The following is a 21,477-nucleotide window of genomic DNA, read 5'->3' on the forward strand; positions in this document are numbered from 1 at the left end:
AGTATGGTGCTTCTGTAATTGCCTCGATTCTTTCCTCCTTCTGCAATAAGTTCTGCTTGTAAGGTATCTTTGGTAGTGACCTTCTTTTGTGTCTCGAGGTCGAATATGTCGTCCAGCAGAATTTCCAACTCTACTTTCCGGGCCATCTCACTCGGTCTGGACATAACATGACAGTTTATGCCCAGATTTAGGAGAGTGACTTGGTCCTCAGTGAGGTTAATTCCTGCAAGGTTCAGGAAGCCATCTCTTGGTCGTGGAATTGCCATAGGTCCTCCATATAATGTTGTTAGTTTCTTGATAATCCTTGTTTCAGTGCTGAGGTGATGTTGGTCTGTGAGGATGTCGAGGTGTTGTTCAATGCGGGTACGGATACTTTCGTCGATGTTGCTATTTCTCCACTCGTTTGTAGCATGAAGTAGTTGCGTTTTGTTGTCTTTGATTTCATTCTCTGCCTTGTATATCTGATCACGAATCAGATCCTGGCGATATTTTATCGTGAAGGCTTGATTCCTTGCTGCTGGGTCGTGCGCTTTAATATTAGTATATTTTGGTACCAGTCTATCCTGTAGACATATATTATTAAATATGACCGAAAAAGTAAGATTAATAATTCTAACACGAATTTTCTCAATCTTTCGTACATTTCTTTTCACTGTTGGAGGTAAATCAAAAATCAATTCCCCAAAAACCATTTTTATTTCCAGTCTGACGCGACACAAGCGCGTTTCGTAAAACTTATTACATTTTCAAAGACTTTAGTTTACAAATACACAACTGAATAGAACTTACGCATCTCCGATTTTATATCTACGTTTGAGTGAGGTGGATGGGGTGAGGTGGCATTAATAGGGTATTAATTTCATCAACACAAGACAGAACAAGAGGTGGCATTAATAGGGTATTAATTTCATCAACACAAGACAGAACACGAAACAATGGGTATTGAATAGAAGTGTTTGTAGAAAGCCTATTGGTCCATATTTCTTAATGCTTCTATATTGGAGCGGAGTCTTGAGGTGGGTAGAATATAGTTGTGCATTAATTGGCTGTTGATTGCTGGTGTTGACTTCTTGATGTGTAGTGCCTCGCAAACGTCAAGCCGCCTGCTATCGCTGTATCTATCGATGATTTCTGTGTTGTTTACTAGGATTTCTCTGGCGATGGTTTGGTTGTGGGAAGTGATTATATGTTCCTTAATGGAGCCCTGTTGCTTATGCATCGTTAAACGCCTAGAAAGAGATGTTGTTGTCTTGCCTATATACTGGGTTTTTTGGAGCTTACAGTCCCCAAGAGGGCATTTGAAGGCATAGACGACGTTAGTCTCTTCTAAAGCGTTCTGCTTTGTGTCTGGAGAGTTTCTCATGAGTAGGGTGGCCGTTTTTCTGGTTTTATAGTAAATCGTCAGTTGTATCCTCTGATTTTTGTCTGTAGGGATAACGTTTCTATTAACAATATCTTTCAGGACCCTTTCCTCCGTTTTATGAGCTGTGGAAAAGAAGTTCCTGTAAAATAGTTTAATAGGGGGTATAGGTGTTGTGTTAGTTATCTCTTCAGAGGTTGCATGGCGTTTCACTGGCGAGACAATCGGGATGATAGCCGACAGAGTGTATCGTGATCCAGCCTGTACTCCTCTTGACATACCAGAAAATATTCTGAGGAAACTACTCCAAGCTTGTACTAAAGAGGCACCCTTCTTGAGCCCGGATGGGCACATGTATAAGCAAGTAGATGGGGTCGCCATGGGTTCTCCCCTAGGTGTCCTGTTTGCAAACTTCTACATGGGTACCATCGAGCAAAAAGTCTTAGTCGACATGAACTTGAAACCGGCCATATACTGCAGGTATGTTGACGACATTTTTACACAGGTACCTGATATCAGACATCTGCAGGAGCTGAAGGAGGCATTTGAGCAGAGTTCCGTGCTGCGTTTCACTTACGAGATGTAAAAGGATGGGAAGCTGCCCTTTCTAGATGTAACAGTCATGGAAAAGAGCGGAGGTTTCCACACTGCAGTCTACACTAAGGAAACGAACATAGGAATGTGCCTAAATGCCAACAGCGACTGCCCAGACAGGTACAAGAGGAGTGTTGTTAACGCATATGTCGACCGTGCTCTCAGCCACAGCTCAGAATGGAAGCAAGTCGACGAAGAACTCTGTACGGTAAGGCAGGTCCTAGTCAACAACGGCTTCTCCAATGGTTTCGTCGAAGACATCATAAGAAGGAAAGTGAAACGCCATGCAACCTCTGAAGAGACAACTAACAAAACACCTATACCCCCTATTAAACTATTTTACAGGAACTTCTTTTCCACAGCTCATAAAACGGAGGAAAGGGTCCTGAAAGATATTGTTAATAGAAACGTTATCCCTACAGACAAAAATCAGAGGATACAACTGACGATTTACTATAAAACCAGAAAAACGGCCAGCCTACTCATGAGAAACTCTCCAGACACAAAACAGAAAGCTTTAAAAGAGACTAACGTCGTCTATGCCTTCAAATGCCCACTTGGGGACTGTAAGCTCCAAAAAACCCAGTATATAGGCAAGACAACAACATCTCTTTCTAGGCGTTTAACGATGCATAAGCAACAGGGCTCCATTAAGGAACATATAATCACTTCCCACAACCAAACCATCGCCAGAGAAATCCTAGTAAACAACACAGAAATCATCGATAGATACAGCGATAGCAGGCGGCTTGACGTTTGCGAGGCACTACACATCAAGAAGTCAACACCAGCAATCAACAGCCAATTAATGCACAACTATATTCTACCCACCTCAAGACTCCGCTCCAATATAGAAGCATCAAGAAATATGGACCAATAGGCTTTCTACAAACACTTCTATTCAATACCCATTGTTTCGTGTTCTGTCTTGTGTTGATGAAATTAATACCCTATTAATGCCACCTCACTCAAATGTAGATATAAAATCGGAGATGCGTAAGTTCTATTCAGTTGTGTATTTGTAAACTAAAGTCTTTGAAAATGTAATAAGTTTTACGAAACGCGCTCGTGTCGCGTCAGACTAGAAATAAAAATGAATTTTGGAGAATTGATTTTTGATTTACCTCCAACAGTGAAAAGAAATGTACGAAAGATTGAGAAAATTCGTGTTAGAATTATTAATCTTACTTTTTCGGTCATATTTAATAATATATATATATATATATATATATATATATATATATAAAACAACTGATATATATATATATATATATATCAGTTGCATATTGTCCAGGGGACCATTCTGGCTTGTTCGCATATATATATATATATATATATATATATATATATATATATATATATATATATATATATATATATATATATATATATATATATATATATATATATATATATATATATATATATATATATATATGCATGGCTTTTCACTTTCCTTATATATATATATATATATATATATATATATATATATATATATATATATATATATATATATATATATACATATGCAATTGACGATCACAAAACACTGATCATTTTATGCGGAAAATCCACACAGAAATATGAAATGAGGTGAACGTTTCGGCTTTGTTAAAGCCTTTGTCAACACCAGACTGACTAAGGAGAAGGGAGAAGGGGGGAAGATATATAGGCCGACACCTGACCACCCCATCCCAAGGGTTGGTCAGGTGTAATTAACCAAAAACAGGTATAGCTTAGCTTAGAATGGTCAAAGAGGATTAAGCGGTCAGAGAATAAGGATGAAAGATTAAAGAAAAGCCTCATGAACACACAATATATGAATATACAATTATAATGAGACATTGTAAGCCTCTATCAGAGTTGTTTCTTAAACTGTTATGCAATATTATAACTTAAAAATGGATCAAGTTTGTACATTCCAGTACTAACATTAAGAAGATTTGGACACTGACTGATTAGAGCAGACTCAATCAAATTCCGTTCCACGAAATCCCCACAATTGGTAATGCTTTTTGCCCCATTCCAGTTAATATTGTGATCGCATAAACTCGTATGTAGATACAATGCATTAGACGTTTGGGCAGTTCTAATACTTCATAATTCATAATTCTAATAATTCATATATTGTGTGTTCATGAGGCTTTTCTTTAATCTTTCATCCTTATTCTCTGACCGCTTAATCCTCTTTGACCATTCTAAGCTAAGCTATACCTGTTTTTGGTTAATTACACCTGACCAACCCTTGGGATGGGGTGGTCAGGTGTCGGCCTATATATCTTCCCCCCTTCTCCCTTCTCCTTAGTCAGTCTGGTGTTGACAAAGGCTTTAACAAAGCCGAAACGTTCACCTCATTTCATATTTCTCTGTGGATTTTCCGCATATATATATATATATATATATATATATATATATATATATATATATATATATATATATATATATATATATATATATATAGAAGGAAAGTGAAAAGCCATGCAACCTCTGAAGAGACAACTAACACAACACCCATACCCCCTATTAGACTATTTTACAGGAACTTCTTTTCCACAGCTCATAAAACGGAGGAAAGGGTCCTGAAAGATATTGTTAATAGAAACGTTATCCCTACAGACAAAAATCAGAGGATACAACTGACGATTTACTATAAAACCAGAAAAACGGCCAGCCTACTCATGAGAAACTCTCCAGACACAAAACAGAACGCTTTAAAAGAGACTAACGTCGTCTATGCCTTCAAATGCCCACTTGGGGACTGTAAGCTCCAAAAAACCCAGTATATAGGCAAGACAACAACATCTCTTTCTAGGCGTTTAACGATGCATAAGCAACAGGGCTCCATTAAGGAACATATAATCTCTTCCCATAACCAAACCATCGCCAGAGAAATCCTAGTAAACAACACAGAAATCATCGATAGATACAGCGATAGCAGGCGGCTTGACGTTTGCGAGGCACTACACATCAAGAAGTCAACACCAGCAATCAACAGCCAATTATTGCACAACTATATTCTACCCACCTCAAGACTCCGCTCCAATATAGAAGCATCAAGAAATATGGACCAATAGGCTTTCTACAAACACTTCTATTCAATACCCATTGTTTCTGTTCTGTCTTGTGTTGATACTTTTAATACCCTATTAATATCCCCTCATGTTCTGTCTTGTGTTAATGCCACATCACCCCTCCCACCTCACTCAAATGTAGATATAATAGCAGAGATACGTAAGTTCTAATCAGTTGTGTATTTGTGAAGTCTTTGAAAATGTAATAACTTTTACGAAACGCGCCCGTGTCGCGTCAGACTAGAAATAAAAATGAATTTTGGAGAAGTGATTTTTGATTTACCTCCAACAGTGAAGCGTAATGTACGAAAGATTGAGAAAATTCGTGTTAGAATTATTAATCTTACTTTTTCGGTCATATTTAATAATATATGTCTACAGGAAAGACTGCTGTAGACATATATTATTTAATAATATATATATATATATATATATATATATATATATATATATATATATTATATATATATATATATATATATATATATATATATATATATATATATATATATATATATATATATATATATATATTATTATAGTCTTGTAGGTTGGTGGTGTTGTCGTGTTGGTCCTTCTCTACGGACAACCCAACCCACAACTCGGTAGTGTTTATACTTTACCAGGAGATCACACTTGGCGCTTCTGGCCCTTGGAGAGGGGCTCAACGTCACACTTTTAGGGGATGCGGCTCCAATACTTAGCCTCATTGTCACGTGCACACACCCACTCGAGCCGCTGTGACTCCCCACTCTCTCCTTAGGTGATATGATCTCCTCAATCCCCTCTTGACTTATTAGTATTACCTTCTACCCCGTCCACAGCAGTGCTTCATGGTTCTTTCTCTCTCTCCTTCTTTACTACCTCCTGGGAAGCCTCACTAGGACATGGGCAAACACCAGCAAATTGGGATACATTTAGTAGACAAAGCACATACACGATACATACACACATATAATAGTAATGAATCCTATACTCTATGCTATTACAATTAGGTTGCACTCCAACACCATCAGAACTCTATCATCAGCTTGTCAAGTGGTATCCTATCTCCTGGTTCACCACCTGATACTATCAACCTCCTCAAGTTGATCAAGTCTACATACACTGTTGCACCATCAGCAAGAGAATATATATATGTATCTATAAATGTGTACAAAGAAAATCAGCATTTGAATGCAATAACATATATCAGTATAAATGTTCCTTGATACACAACAATGATCAATCGATCACTCTGTCAGTCCTAGAACACATACGTCTGTAGGTAATCCAGCCTACGACTGTAACTCTAAACTTCAGTATAAAACACTCCTTGACATAAGAATGCAAACAATCGCTCACCTCTCACTGCGTCTTGCACGCTAATGACAACCAAACGCTATCAACTCCCTACAAGTAATCCACCAGAACTTCCCTTCCACCTCTGGAAGTTCACTACCTTGATATCTTCAGGTTCTTCTGGGCTTAACTACCAGGATCCTTTGCAGCTCCTCCAGGCTGCTACCATGAAGTTTCCTTGAGCAACTACGGTGCTTCACCCTTCTGCTAGGTTCCTCCACAGCTCTCTTGGCTGCTACACCATGAAGTTCCCTCAAACAACTATGGTGCTTCACCACCTCTACAGAAGCACGTGACACTCCTCTTCACTGCTTCTCCTCACAGCTCGAGGTCCTCTCCTCCACTACCTTGGAGTCTCATCAACTACTTCATCTGTGCTGGCTTCGAAGTTCTCAGCAACTTCTTCCCCAAAGACAAACCTGCAACCCATCGACACTCCAATAAAAATGTTTCCCCTTTAACACATAAACAAAAATAATCACACAATATGTTTGCCTCAAACCTCTATCTGTCCTCTACATATAGTGAGAGTGGACTCCCCCGTTTTGGGCGGGTCCATACTCCACCTCGCCCGGCGGCGGGCCTCACTCGCTGGGAGGGTCTTCCACCGTCAGGAGCCGGGCTCCCTCAGTTGCCTGCCAGCGCTCAGAGGGGACGGACGTCGCTCCGTGTTCCTCCCTCTCTACTCTCTTATTTCAGGCCTTCTGCCTTATTAAAACATGTCTAACTTATCAATAAACATTGATACTGTCGCTGGGCACACGACCAACTACAAGCAATCACTATGAACTGGCGTATATCGTGCTTACCACAGATTGTCTGGTCGAGGGCGCTCCTCCCTCTGACGCAGCTTGGTCAGGGCGCTTCCACGGCCCACAATAATGCCTCTGGGTGGTTTAATAAACACTTCTCATCGCCTGGGACTTGAGACCACACGTCCCCAGCTCGATTCCACAGCTGGTACGTCTGCACACTTCTCTTCTCTTCGAGATATATCACTAGGAGTTCCCTTCTGACGGGAGCTCAACGGAGCGCGGCTTTCCCCTGCGATGTCTGGCCTCAAGTGGGGTTAAAGCCCTTCAGAAACGAGCCTCACGCTTCCAGCAAAATGTCCACATCTCCTAGCCAGTCATTTATCTGTTTTCTTCTTCATTGCCCATAATCTCAAATTGTTATACATATCCAAGCAACTATTTTACATATGTGTTATCACCTCAATATTTGCTAGACCATCTAATCATGTCAGGCTTGATGAATATCTCTCAAGGGGGAGACTCGTTTCTCCTGTAGGCTGAGATCATAACAATATATATATATATATATATATATATATATATATATATATTATTAAATATGATCGAAAAAGTAAGATTAATAATTCTAACACGAATTTTCTCAATATTTCTTATATATCTTTTCACTGTTGATAGTAACTGAAAAATCAATTCTCCAAAATTCATTTTTATTTCTAGTCTGACGCGACACTTGAACGCGTTTCGTAATAACTTATTACATTTTCAAAGACTTTAGTTTACACACACACAACTATAACTAAACAGAATTTAAACAGCTTCGATTTTATACTTGCATTTGGGTGAGGTGATATGTTAAAACAGTTTTGGATGAGGTGAAAAGAAACTTTCAACACAAGACAGAACACGAAACAATGGGTATAATATTTTGTAAGTTAAAGGGAAGAATGGAAGTAACTGCAAAGGGCCTATTGGCCCATATTTCTTGATGCTTCTATATTGGTGCGGAGTCTTGAACTGGGTAGAATATAGTTATGCATTAATTGGCTGTTGATTGCTGGTGTCGACTTCTTAATGTGTAGTGCCTCACAGATATCAAGGCGCCTGCTATCGCTGTATCTATCGATGATTTCCGTGTTTTTTGTTAAGACTTCTCTGGTGATGGTCTGGTTGTGGGAAGAGATTATATGTTCCTTAATGGAGCCCTGTTGCTTATGCATTGTTGATCGCCTGGAAAGAGATGTTGTTGTCTTGCCTATATACTGAATTCTTTGAGGCTTACAGTCCCCAAGTGGGCATTTGAAGGCATAGACGACATTGGTCTCTTTTAAAGCATTCTGCTTTGTGTCTGGAGAGTTTCTCATGAGTAGGTTGGCCATTTTCTTGGTTTTATAGTAGATCGTCAATTGTATCTTCTGTTTTTTGTCTGTAGGGATAACGTTTCTAATAACAATATCTTTCAGGACCCTTTCCTCCGTTTTATGAGCGGTGGAAAAGAAGTTCCTGTGAAATAGTCTAATAGAGGGTATAGGTGTTGTGTTAGTTGTCTCTTCAGAGGTTGCATGGCGTTTCACCTTCCTTCTTATGATGTCTTCAACGAAACCATTGGAGAAGCTGTTGTTGACTAGGACCTGCCTAACCCTACAGAGTTCTTCATCGACTTGCTTCCATCCTGAGCTGTGGCTGAGAGCACGGTCGACATAAGCGTTAATGACACTCGTCTTGTACCTGTCTGGACAGTCACTATTGGCATTGAGGCACATTCCTATGTTTGTTTCCATAGTGTAGACTGCATTGTGGAAACCTCTGCTCCTTTCCATGACTGTTACATCTAGAAAGGGCAGCTTCCCATCCTTCTCCATCTCGTAAGTGAAACGCAACACAGAATTCCGCTCAAATGCCTCCTTCAGCTCCTGCAGATGTCTGACATCAAGTACCTGTGTAAAAATGTCGTCAACATACCTGCAGTATATGGCCGGTTTCAAGTTCATGTCGAACTTTCATATCAGGTTCTTCTTGAGTAGGTTGGCCGTTTTTTGCTTTTGTAGTAAATTGTCAATTGTATTTTCTGATTTGTGTCTGTAGGGCTAACGTTCCTATTAATAATATCTTTATTATTATTAAGTGGAACGGTATCCCTACAGACAAAAATCAGATAATACAATTGACATTGCTTTACACTGATAATGAAAAAAAAGAAACTGAACTGAACTGAAGTGCAGTTGTAAAGAATTTGAAAGTTCATTAATATATGTATATGTAGTGTGAAGCAATGCTGGTGGAAACAGTAAGTAAAGTTTATTTGAAAAAGAATATGAGAAGACTGAAAGCATGACACAGTGAAAATCATTAATAATAAGAAGCAATGATCTTCATAAAACATAGCCACGTCCGTAATTAATACACTGTGATCTCTCTTAAAACTGTGCACACTGAGAAATCTGTAGAATGGGTAAAGACAGTTTAATTATTTATCACGAAACGTCCACGCAGTGGTGAACCGTAAATAATGCTGTCTAAGACTGTGACCGTTAGAATAAAGATGAGCACTGAAGTTTTGGAGTGTTATTTTAGTCGATAAATGTTTGAAAGAAGGTTTATTGCCTAGTGTGAGAAAGAGACTATGAAGTGTATGGTGAAATCATACAAAAAATATTAGAATTTGTAGGTAGTGATCACGTCTCCCAACTTATCTGTCTTCCAGAATTGCATTTCACAAAAACCTTTCCTCCTAACGCCAACTATTAGTTCGTGGACTAGAGGAGTCACCTTTGTTTAAACTAATCTACACACACAATATGAAATGTGAAAAACTAAATCTACACTCATTACGGTGGGAATGAATGAATGTCTGATCTGTCTGTATAAACGGCGGAGATACAGAAATAATGAACTGTTTTCACCTGATTGAGGAATAATTTTAGTTAGGGAATGCTAAAGAGTGGTGTTGGGTGATTGTTTGGTAAAAGTTAGCAACATTTTTTTTTTTTTTTTTGAGATATTTACAAGAGTTGTTACATTCTTGTACAGCCACTAGTACGCGTAGCGTTTCGTGCAGGTCCCTGGAATACGATCCCCGCCGCGAAGAATCGTTTTTTCATCCAAGTACACATTTTACTGTTGCGTTAAACAGAGGCTACAGTTAAGGAATTGCGCCCAGTAAATCCTCCCCGGCCAGGATACGAACCCATGACATAGTGCTCGCGGAACATTATGAAACAGAACAAGTGTTTGAAGTGATGAGCAGCTTAAAGATACCTTATTTGCTAGAAGAAAAAACTTGTAATAGATAAAAATCGAGTTATATGTTTTGACTATCTATCTATCTATTAGCGTATTGCTACATTTTGACTTTTGTTATGTTTTACATTGCTATGCAATGCACGGAATTTTATATGTGGTGAACAGGTCGTCCTCTTACTGCTCATAGGTAATGGTGGATGTAAGTATTTTATGGAATATGATTCCTATTATTCAAATCCTTTTTAAAACTAGATACAATATCCATGTTAAGCTTTGCTTTCTCTCTTCCTCTCAATATACATGTGGGTTGGTGGAAGTTTTTCAGCTATTGATACATTGGGTCTTTATGTTACATTTTACATTGAATAAAGAAACACATACCAACATCCCATCATTGATGAATTTAACTTACATTAAGTGAAAGGCTTCCACATTTAGGTTTACACTGAATAATAAAAACACATCAGCAATGTTTTCTTTTTTACCTCGATATATTTCTCTTTCATACAAAGTAAAAACAAATGGACAAGATTTGAAAACATTATATAGACGGACTATACAGGTTTACTTTAAAATGATATTTGGACGAATAAAGTATTAAGAGTGGTACATATTCTGTGAGGAACACAACCTCCAACAAAAGGTTGATATAGTCTATCCCCTTAATGTCACTCTTAACACGTGAGGGGTGAGCTAGGAGAGACAGCCCCTGATTAGGCGGTGACGGTAAAGCCATGACGTCGAAGGCTAACGAGCCAAATGTCACACACGGTGCTAAACGCCTCAAGGTTGTCTTACCCCCTCATCATCGGAGTCAAGGTCAGACGGTCTGAAACTGAGTGACTGTCTTAGAGAGAACATATATAGACTTGACGTGTTGATCCTCGCAAAATTGAAACCACCTATTTCATTAATGCGTCAGCTGGGTTGGCATATATAAAAACGAGGGTGTAAATACCTGCTTCATCTAATGTTGGATGTTAGAGCGAGCCTTGAAATAAAACCCAATAAATGGCTTGTACTCAGAGATAATGAACAAGAAAATTTTAAAATATAATATCGAGTCTATGATTTTCCATGTTACGTTACATTGTGTCTTACAAAGTCTAAAATAGTCACACAGTAAAAGAATGAGCGAACAATGTTTGCATGTTGGTCACGTTACATTAGGTAGACACACTTTACATTTCAATATAGTATTTATTTGGACGACAGAACGCGGATTTCTGCTTTACGTTACATTGTGCGTGTTACAAGGGGGCTAAAACAGACACACAGTAATATTTATATGTAGAATAAGATTGAAGACTGGCTTACGACGCTCGTTACTCTTAAAAAGAAGTTACTTGGGGAAAGAATGATGATTGCACGTTGGTCACGTTACGTTATGAGGAGTAAAACACACAGTAGCATGTTGGTCGGGTTACGTTACAAAGTGTGAAACACATAGAACAGTGATTTTGATTTGTTATAATAATAAGATTGAAGACCCCCCTTACGACACTCGTTATTCTTAAAATGTTATTTGGGCAAAGAATGGTGTTACAATGTTGGTCACGTTACAATGTTGGTCATGTTACGTTTCAAGGTTACAAGGGTAAGAGTGCGGGGTGCCGAAAATTGACGTTAGTCTTCCATCCTCTGGTGAGGACATGTGGATTGGGTTGGCCTCTGTGCTTATTCCAATGGAAACATGTCAGTCTTCCTTCGGTTAATGTAACGTTTTAAGTCTCATACCTAATGGTGTGTTTGTGAACTGGGTCCCTACTCTAGTATTATTATTTCTGATCATATGTAAAGGTTTTTGCACAGAACAACCGGTCTATCCAATCCTACATAGTTAACAGCTATCAACTGAAAGTATTTTTAACTTAAAACTAAGTTCCTCTGTTAGCAACACACACTGACTATTCCATTGAGAATTACTAAGGTGAAGATTAGTCAACTGCTGGATCGAGTGTTAATGTGGGGATGAAAGAGTGATGGAGCTGTGTGACAACTCAGCGATAAGGAGAGACAAGACCGATCTGTCATTCATCGTTAGATTGTTCCTCTGAATAAGTTGAATTGAGATGTATAGAATCTTTAAAACTAAGGCTACTTGGAAAAATACTTTTCCCAACTATGGTATGTTTTATATTGAATAAAGAAACACACACTTCCCTCATTAATGAATTTAACTTACATAAAGTGAAAAGCCACTGTATTAAGTTTGCATTGAATAAAAAAACACCAGCAATGTTTTACCTCGCTTTATTTCTCTCCTTAATACAAAGTAAAATAACTGGATGGGATTTGAAAATAGAAGTTGCATGTTGTGAGAGTTTTGTGTGGACTCGTGAGATATGATCACCACATATAAGTTTCTCAAAGGAATGATAAGCTAGGTAAAGACGGATTATTTAACACAAGACATCCATGCAGTAGTGAGATTCCCTTTGATGGCATGAAACGTAATTGACAGTTTGTGCATGTGTCAATGAAAATTAAGAAGTGCAAAGATGTATTGGAGTGCTATTTTAGTCAAGAAATGATACAAAAATTGTGTTTATTGACTAGTGAGAGGCTGAAGAAGAGACTATGAGGTAAGTGCTGTGATCACACAGTTAACAACAAAATATTAGAATTTGAAGGTAGTGATCATGTCTCCCCAAACTCTTCTGTCTTCCATCGTGGTGTGATGCATATTTCACAAAGCCTTTCTTCCTAACTCACCCTTCTTAGTTCATGGACTAGTGCCACACTTTTGTTTAAAACTATATCTAAACACTCAATATGAAATGTGAAAAACTATATGTAAAAGTAAAATGAATTTGAAATATTGTTAACGCTAAGTAACCAGAAGCAATAATTGAAAGGAAAACGTTATGTGAACGTTTCCCGGGCGCATCCGGAGAAAGCAAAAGATGATTGCCTGTCCCATAACTAAGTATTTAATGATCTGTATACTGAGAAAAAACATGTAGCTTGGTTGGTAACCAGTGACTGCTAAGTGTATCCTATGCAGCTATGTCGCTACCTGGAACAAAAAGTTCCAGGCAAGCACGGGCTATGGTGAGCCCGTAGTACATGAACTAATTACGTCCCTTTTTGTGTATCTGATGTGTGGTCTCTCACCGCTGTGAGAGAGAGACAACTCCTGTTACGAGTTAGGTGGGTGGTCCCACTTTCATAGCCGCTCTCATCGTGTAAAACAGAGAACGAAATGGTAGCGTCATATATTTTGTATATGTTTACTTTCCTATCAGCGCAATGCTTGGAATTTGTATGTGGGGAACATGGCTCTCCTATGTGAGAGAGAGAACGGGTGCCTTTAAATCTCGGCATCCAGGCAAAAAAAAAAAATTAAAATAATGATTGGCGCGTTTGAGGTCTGACCGCGGTGACTGATGACGTGGTCTGCCTCAGGTTGAAATGTACGTAGAACCTTAAAACTAGGCTACCTAGTTAGCTTAAAAGCTCGCCCTATCTCAGTACACCTCAAACCTACACCCCAGATGTGTGTAATGGCGAAGCTTCTGGAATTGATCTAAAATTATATATATTCATTCATTATTGTTTCCCACATTCAGTAAAACTGATGCTAAATGCTATTTAGATGGCAGTAGAGATGCGATTTGATAGAAGAAATTTGAAAAATAGTATACGATGAGGCTCGTTACTCAGAGCAAAAAGCGAAATTAAAACATCTACCTCAGGCTATAGTCATTATTTGATATGAATATAGAGACATGCGGTGCTGGTATGTCCCCCCTATACACCTCTGAGGGTGACAAGAGGTTGTGGGGGAGGGGGAGGGATGGGCAGGAATGAGTATTGTAGACGCTGATGTTGACATTCACCGCAGTTGACCCTCGCTCTTCAATGAGGTAACCCACCATGTGGCATGTGCTCATGTGCTGCCGATATCCTTTTGATGAGGACCTCTGGGGGCAGGTACGGTGTGATATCAATCCCAGTTCTTTCTCTCTATTTGTCTCTTGTAGGATTTCAAAACTTTAAATTTAATTATAAAATGTTTCCCACATTCAGTAAAAAAAACGCTTACTAACTCTCGGAGGGGAAAGTAAACAGACTTGAGTGCTAAGTGTAAGGGAAGGGAGCGGACGGGAGAAGGTATGGTGAGCGGTATTGCCTCATTTAGCCCAGTTATGTGTCAAACTTCAAAGAGGCGAGCCACCCCCGAAGGCTCGCTCCCCGCCCAGGGATGTGTGACATGGAAAACCTCATGCCTATGTGGTATGTGGTATGCCCTGCTATGTGGTCCACTATGCACTCCTCCTTTGAGGCGAGGCTGGAGGGGGGAGATGAGGGTGTCAACTGGTTGGGGAGAGAGAGATGTTATGTTAACTTTGCTAACATCTCAGTTGCTTGGAATTTGTATGTTGAGGTCATGGCTGACTTTTGGGAAAGAACAATGACACACTCACGGCTACGAGGAGGTTCATTACTCAGAGTCTAAGCAAAATTAATAAAAGATCTGTACCTCAGGCTATAGACATTATTTGATATGAATACACATATATATAATGTGTTTACCTCGTTTATAGCAGCTTGGAGAAATGTGATGTGGGGAATTGTCGAGTAATTGATGACTGGCACATGCATGGAAGGGGGGTGCGGGGAGGGGAGGGTGTGACACATGACAGCTACTTAAACGCAAACACAGTCCACTCCTGCGTGGGCTGTCAAAGACCACACACTGGTCCTAAGTGCTCTGCGCCTAGACCTTCAAAGAGGTGACCCGCCATGTGCACATGTGTCCATGTGCTCATGGGGAGAGTATGTCCTGGCACTCTTTTCCACTCTGGAAGCAAGGTGAGAGTTGGTCCATCTCCACTCCCCCTCCCCTCTTTTCAAAAACTATCATGGGTCATTCCCACCTCTTATTTGTTGCTGTGACCTCCTACCGTGTACACCCTTGAACTCCGACACGAAAACACCTGCGGATGAAGATAATGGAGACCCACACCACAGGCAGAGAATTGGTAAAATATATGCACTTCACTACATAAAACAGACACCAGAATGAGAGACCCGCGCTATCAGTCAAAGCTACACCCGCTCCCCTCCCTTCCCCTCTCTCCACTTGATTAACTCTATGGCACAATATGTAAATGGATACATATTCATCTACTACTACTACTATTGATTACCTGTTCCTATACTTACACTTTTACCCACATTGACACACCCTGCTACCCCTCGCGACACACATCCACCGTGCTACACCTGACACGCGCTGCCACGCGTGCACTGGGGCCCCCCCCCCCAACCCTTTCAAACACATGACCCGCCCTCAGTTATGTGTCAAACTTTACAGAGGTGAGCCCCCCACTGAAGGTTCGCTCTCCGCCCAGGGGCGCGCGAGATGGAGGATCTCATACCTATGTGGTGGTGGTGATATGTGGTATGCCCTGCTATGTGGTTTGGGGAGGGAAGGGGTAGGCAGGATTGACTATGGTAGAGGCTGATGATGACATTCACAACAGTTATGCTTCAACCTTCGAAGAGGTGACCCTATGTGGTCATGTGGTGTCACTTCTCAGACCTATGTGGCAGGTATAAGCCGCATATCCTTAGAGCTCTGGAAGCAGGGAAGGGGAGGGGGATGCTGAGACCTATACTGTGAACACACCTCGAGTCTGTCATAAAAACTAATCACCGTGAAGACCCACACCGCAGGCACAGAATTGGCAAAATATATACACTTCAGTACATACAACAGACACAAGCATGAGAGGCCCGCACTATCAGTCAAAGCTACTGCCCGCTCCTCTCCCTTCCCCTCTCCCCTTAACCTCCTACACTGCCATACCCCTAACCACCCATCTTTAAATCTCGGTCTGCTACCCCCACCCAGCCATGGGTAGGGGCCCCTCTCTAGGCCCCTCAACATATCCTTCCTACATGCTGTTATTTAACTTTATATCTACACACGATTAACTCTACGGCACATATTCATACATATTCATCTACTACTACTATTGCTCACTTGTTTAGTTTACATATTCCTATACTTACACTTTGACCCCCACAACTCTCTAACCCACACGAGTCAACGACCCCGCGCCTCTAGACACCCGACACCTCACACAATCACAACGCACGACAACGCACACGCGCCCCCGGGGTCCCCCTGAAACCCCTTTCAGACTACAGACGTGTGCAACAACTGGGAAGGGGCCTAATTGGTTCAACTGCTTAGCTGTTGCACACGGTCGTAGTCTCAATTTACGCTACTCACCACCACCACCTCCACCACCACACTCTACCATAACCCAGCACCATGAAGGTACACCACCACCTCCACCACCACACTCTACCATAACACAGCACCATGAAGATCCACCACATCCTTTACCACCACCACCAACACCACCACACTCTACCACAACTCCAGCACCATGAAGATCCACCACCACCACCACCATTACCACCACACTCTACCATAACCCAGCACCATGAAGATCCACCACCACCACCACCACCATTACCACCACACTTTACCATAACCCAGCACCATGAAGATCCACCACCACCACCACCACCATTACCACCACACTCTACCATAACCCAGCACCATGAAGATCCACCACCACCCCCACCAAAATTACCACCACACTTTACCATAACCCAGCACCATGAAGATCCACCACCACCACCACCACCATTACCACCACACTCTACCATAACCCAGCACCATGAAAGTCCACCACCACCACCACCACCACCACACTCTACCATAACCCAGCACCATGAAGATCCACCACCACCACCACCACCACCACCACCATTACCAACACACTCTACCATAACCCAGCACCATGAAGATCCACCACCACTACCACCACCACCACACTCTACCATAACCCAGCACCATGAAGATCCACCACCACTACCACCACAATTACCACCACACTCTACCATAACCCAGCACCATGAAGATCCACCACCACCACCACCATTACCACCACATTCTACCATAACCCAGCACCATGAAGATCCACCATCACTACCACCACCATTACCAACACACTCTACCATAACCCAGCACCATGAAAGTCCACCACCACCACTACCACCACCACCACACTCTACCATAACCCAGCACCATGAAGGTCCACCACCACCACCACCACCACACTCTACCATAACCAAGCACCATGAAGGACCACCACCACCACCACCACCACACTCTACCATAACCCAGCATCGTGAAGGTCCACCACCACCACCACCACCACCACACTCTACCATAACCAAGCACCATGAAGGACCACCACCACCACCACCACACTCTACCATAACCCAGCACCATGAAGATCCACCACCACCACCACCATTACCACCACATTCTACCATAACCCAGCACCATGAAGATCCACCACCACTACCACCACCATTACCAACACACTCTACCATAACCCAGCACCATGAAAGTCCACCACCACCACTACCACCACCACCACACTCTACCATAACCCAGCACCATGAAGGTCCACCACCACCACCACCACCACCACCACCACACTCTACCATAACCCAGCACCATGAAGGTCCACCACCACCACCACCACCACACTCTACCATAACCAAGCACCATGAAGGACCACCACCACCACCACCACACTCTTCCATAACCAAGCACCATGAAGGACCACCACCACCACCACCACCACCACCACACTCTACCATAACCCAGCACCATGAAGGACCACCACCACCACCACCACACTCTACCATAACCCAGCATCGTGAAGGTCCACCACCACCACCACCACCACCACCACCACACTCTACCATAACCAAGCACCATGAAGGACCACCACCACCACCACCACACTCTACCATAACCCAGCATCGTGAAGGTCCACCACCACCACCACCACACTCTACCATAACCAAGCACCATGAAGGACCACCACCACCACCACCACCACACTCTACCATAACCCAGCACCATGAAGATCCACCACCACCACAACACTCTACCATAACCAAGCACCATGAAGGACCACCACCACCACCACCACCACACTCTACCATAACCCAGCACCATGAAGATCCACCACCACCACAACACTCTACCATAACCAAGCACCATGAAGGACCACCACCACCACCACCACCACACTCTACCATAACCCAGCACCATGAAGATCCACCACCACCACAACACTCTACCATAACCAAGCACCATGAAGGACCACCACCACCACCACCACCACCACACTCTACCATAACCCAGTACCATGAAGATCCACCACCACCACAACACTCTACCATAACCCAGCATAGTGAAGGTCCACCACCACCACCACCACCACCACCACACTCTACCATAACCCAGCACCATGAAGATCCACCACCACCACCACACTCTACCATAACCCAGCATCGTGAAGGTCCACCACCACCACCACCACCACACTCTACCATAACCCAGCACCATGAAGATCCACCACCACCACCACCACCACACTCTACCATAACCCAGCACCATGAAGATCCACCACCACCACAACACTCTACCATAACCCAGCACCATGAAGATCCACCACCACCACCACCACCACACTCTACCATAACCCAGCACCATGAAGATCCACCACCACCACAACACTCTACCATAACCCAGCACCATGAAGATCCACCACCACCACCACACTCTACCATAACCCAGCACCATGAAGGACCACCACCACCACCACACTCTACCATAACCAAGCACCATGAAGGACCACCACCACCACCACCACAACACTCTACCATAACCAAGCACCATGAAGGACCACCACCACCACCACACTCTACCATAACCAAGCACCATGAAGGACCACCACTACCACCACCACAACACTCTACCATAACCCAGCACCATGAAGATCCACCACCACCACCACCACAACACTCTATCATAACCCAGCACCATGAAGGTCCACCACCACCACCACCACCACACTCTACCATAACCAAGCACCATGAAGGACCACCACCACCACCACCACCACCACCACACTCTACCATAACTCCAGCACCATGAAGATCCACCACCACCACAACACTCTACCATAACCCAGCACCATGAAGGTCCACCACCACCACCACCACCACACTCTACCATAACCAAGCACCATGAAGGACCACCACCACCACCACCACCACCACAACACTCTACCATAACCCAGCACCATGAAGGACCACCACCACCACCACCACCACACTCTACCATAACCCAGCACCATGAAGATCCACCACCACCACCACCACAACACTCTACCATAACCCAGCACCATGAAGGTCCACCACCACCACCACCACCACACTCTACCATAACCAAGCACCATGAAGGACCACCACCACCACCACCACCACCACCACACTCTACCATAACTCCAGCACCATGAAGATCTACCACCACCACAACACTCTACCATAACCCAGCACCATGAAGGTCCACCACCACCACCACCACCACACTCTACCATAACCAAGCACCATGAAGGACCACCACCACCACCACCACCACCACAACACTCTACCATAACCCAGCACCATGAAGGACCACCACCACCACCACCACCACACTCTACCATAACCCAGCACCATGAAGATCCACCACCACCACAACACTCTACCATAACCCAGCACCATGAAGGTCCACCACCACCACCACCACCACACTCTACCATAACCAAGCACCATGAAGGACCACCACCACCACCACCACAACACTCTACCATAACCCAGCACCATGAAGATCCACCACCACCACCACCACACTCTACCATAACCAAGCACCATGAAGGTCCACCACCACCACAACACTCTACCATAACCAAGCACCATGAAGGACCACCACCACCACCACACTCTACCATAACCCAGCACCATGAAGATCCACCACCACCACCACCACACTCTACCATAACCCAGCACCATGAAGATCCACCACCACCACCACCACCACACTCTACCATAACCAAGCACCATGAAGGACCACCACCACCACCACACTCTACCATAACCCAGCACCATGAAGATCCACCACCACCACCACCACACTCTACCATAACCCAGCACCATGAAGATCCACCACCACCACCACCACACTCTACCATAACCCAGCACCATGAAGATCCACCACCACCACCACCACCACCACCACCACCACACACTACCATAACCCAGCACCATGAAGTTCCACCACCACCACAACACTCTACCATAACCCAGCACCATGAAGGTCCACCACCACCACAACACTCTACCATAACCCAGCACCATGAAGTTCCACCACCACCACAACACTCTACCATAACCCAGCACCATGAAGATCCACCACCACCACCACACTCTACCATAACCCAGCACCATGAAGATCCACCACCACCACAACACTCTACCATAATTCATCAAGCTGAACAAGAAGCACTATTACCCTACCAAATCTCAGTAAGAGGATAACGGTAAGTACTCACGATAGGCTTGGTGTCCGCTGGAGGAAACACGGTCTAATTTACACTAATCTCTTACACTTTGCTAATTCACTGTACGTGTAATAAATAAAGGTAATTATTTATTTTATGACTATTTTGACTAATCCTTATATAAACTCACACATTTTCTATTTTCTTTTCGCTATGTTTATATATATATATATATATATATATATATATATATATATATATATATATACCATATGTAACTCCTTTTTTGTAACAAAGTTCAAATAAAGTAAATATATATGTGTACATACAAAAGAATGGGGGTGGTAGGAGAAGATAATATTAGTGTTCAGTGGGAAACCACAAGGTCTCCTCTGAATACTTTTTATTTTCTTCTCCGAGGCTATGGGTCCCCACATTGGCACCAGAGGTGGTACCCTCACAAAATTTTATATATATATATATATATATATATATATATATATATATATATATATATATATATATATATATATATATATATATATATATATATATATATATATATATATTTATATATATATATATATATATATATATATATATATATATATATATATATATATATATATATATATATATATATTAGTATATTTTGTTAGCAGTCTTTCCTGTAGACATAT

This window comes from Procambarus clarkii, chromosome 6, assembly GCF_040958095.1.
Source record: "Procambarus clarkii isolate CNS0578487 chromosome 6, FALCON_Pclarkii_2.0, whole genome shotgun sequence".
NCBI classification, from domain to species: Eukaryota; Metazoa; Arthropoda; class Malacostraca; order Decapoda; family Cambaridae; genus Procambarus; species Procambarus clarkii.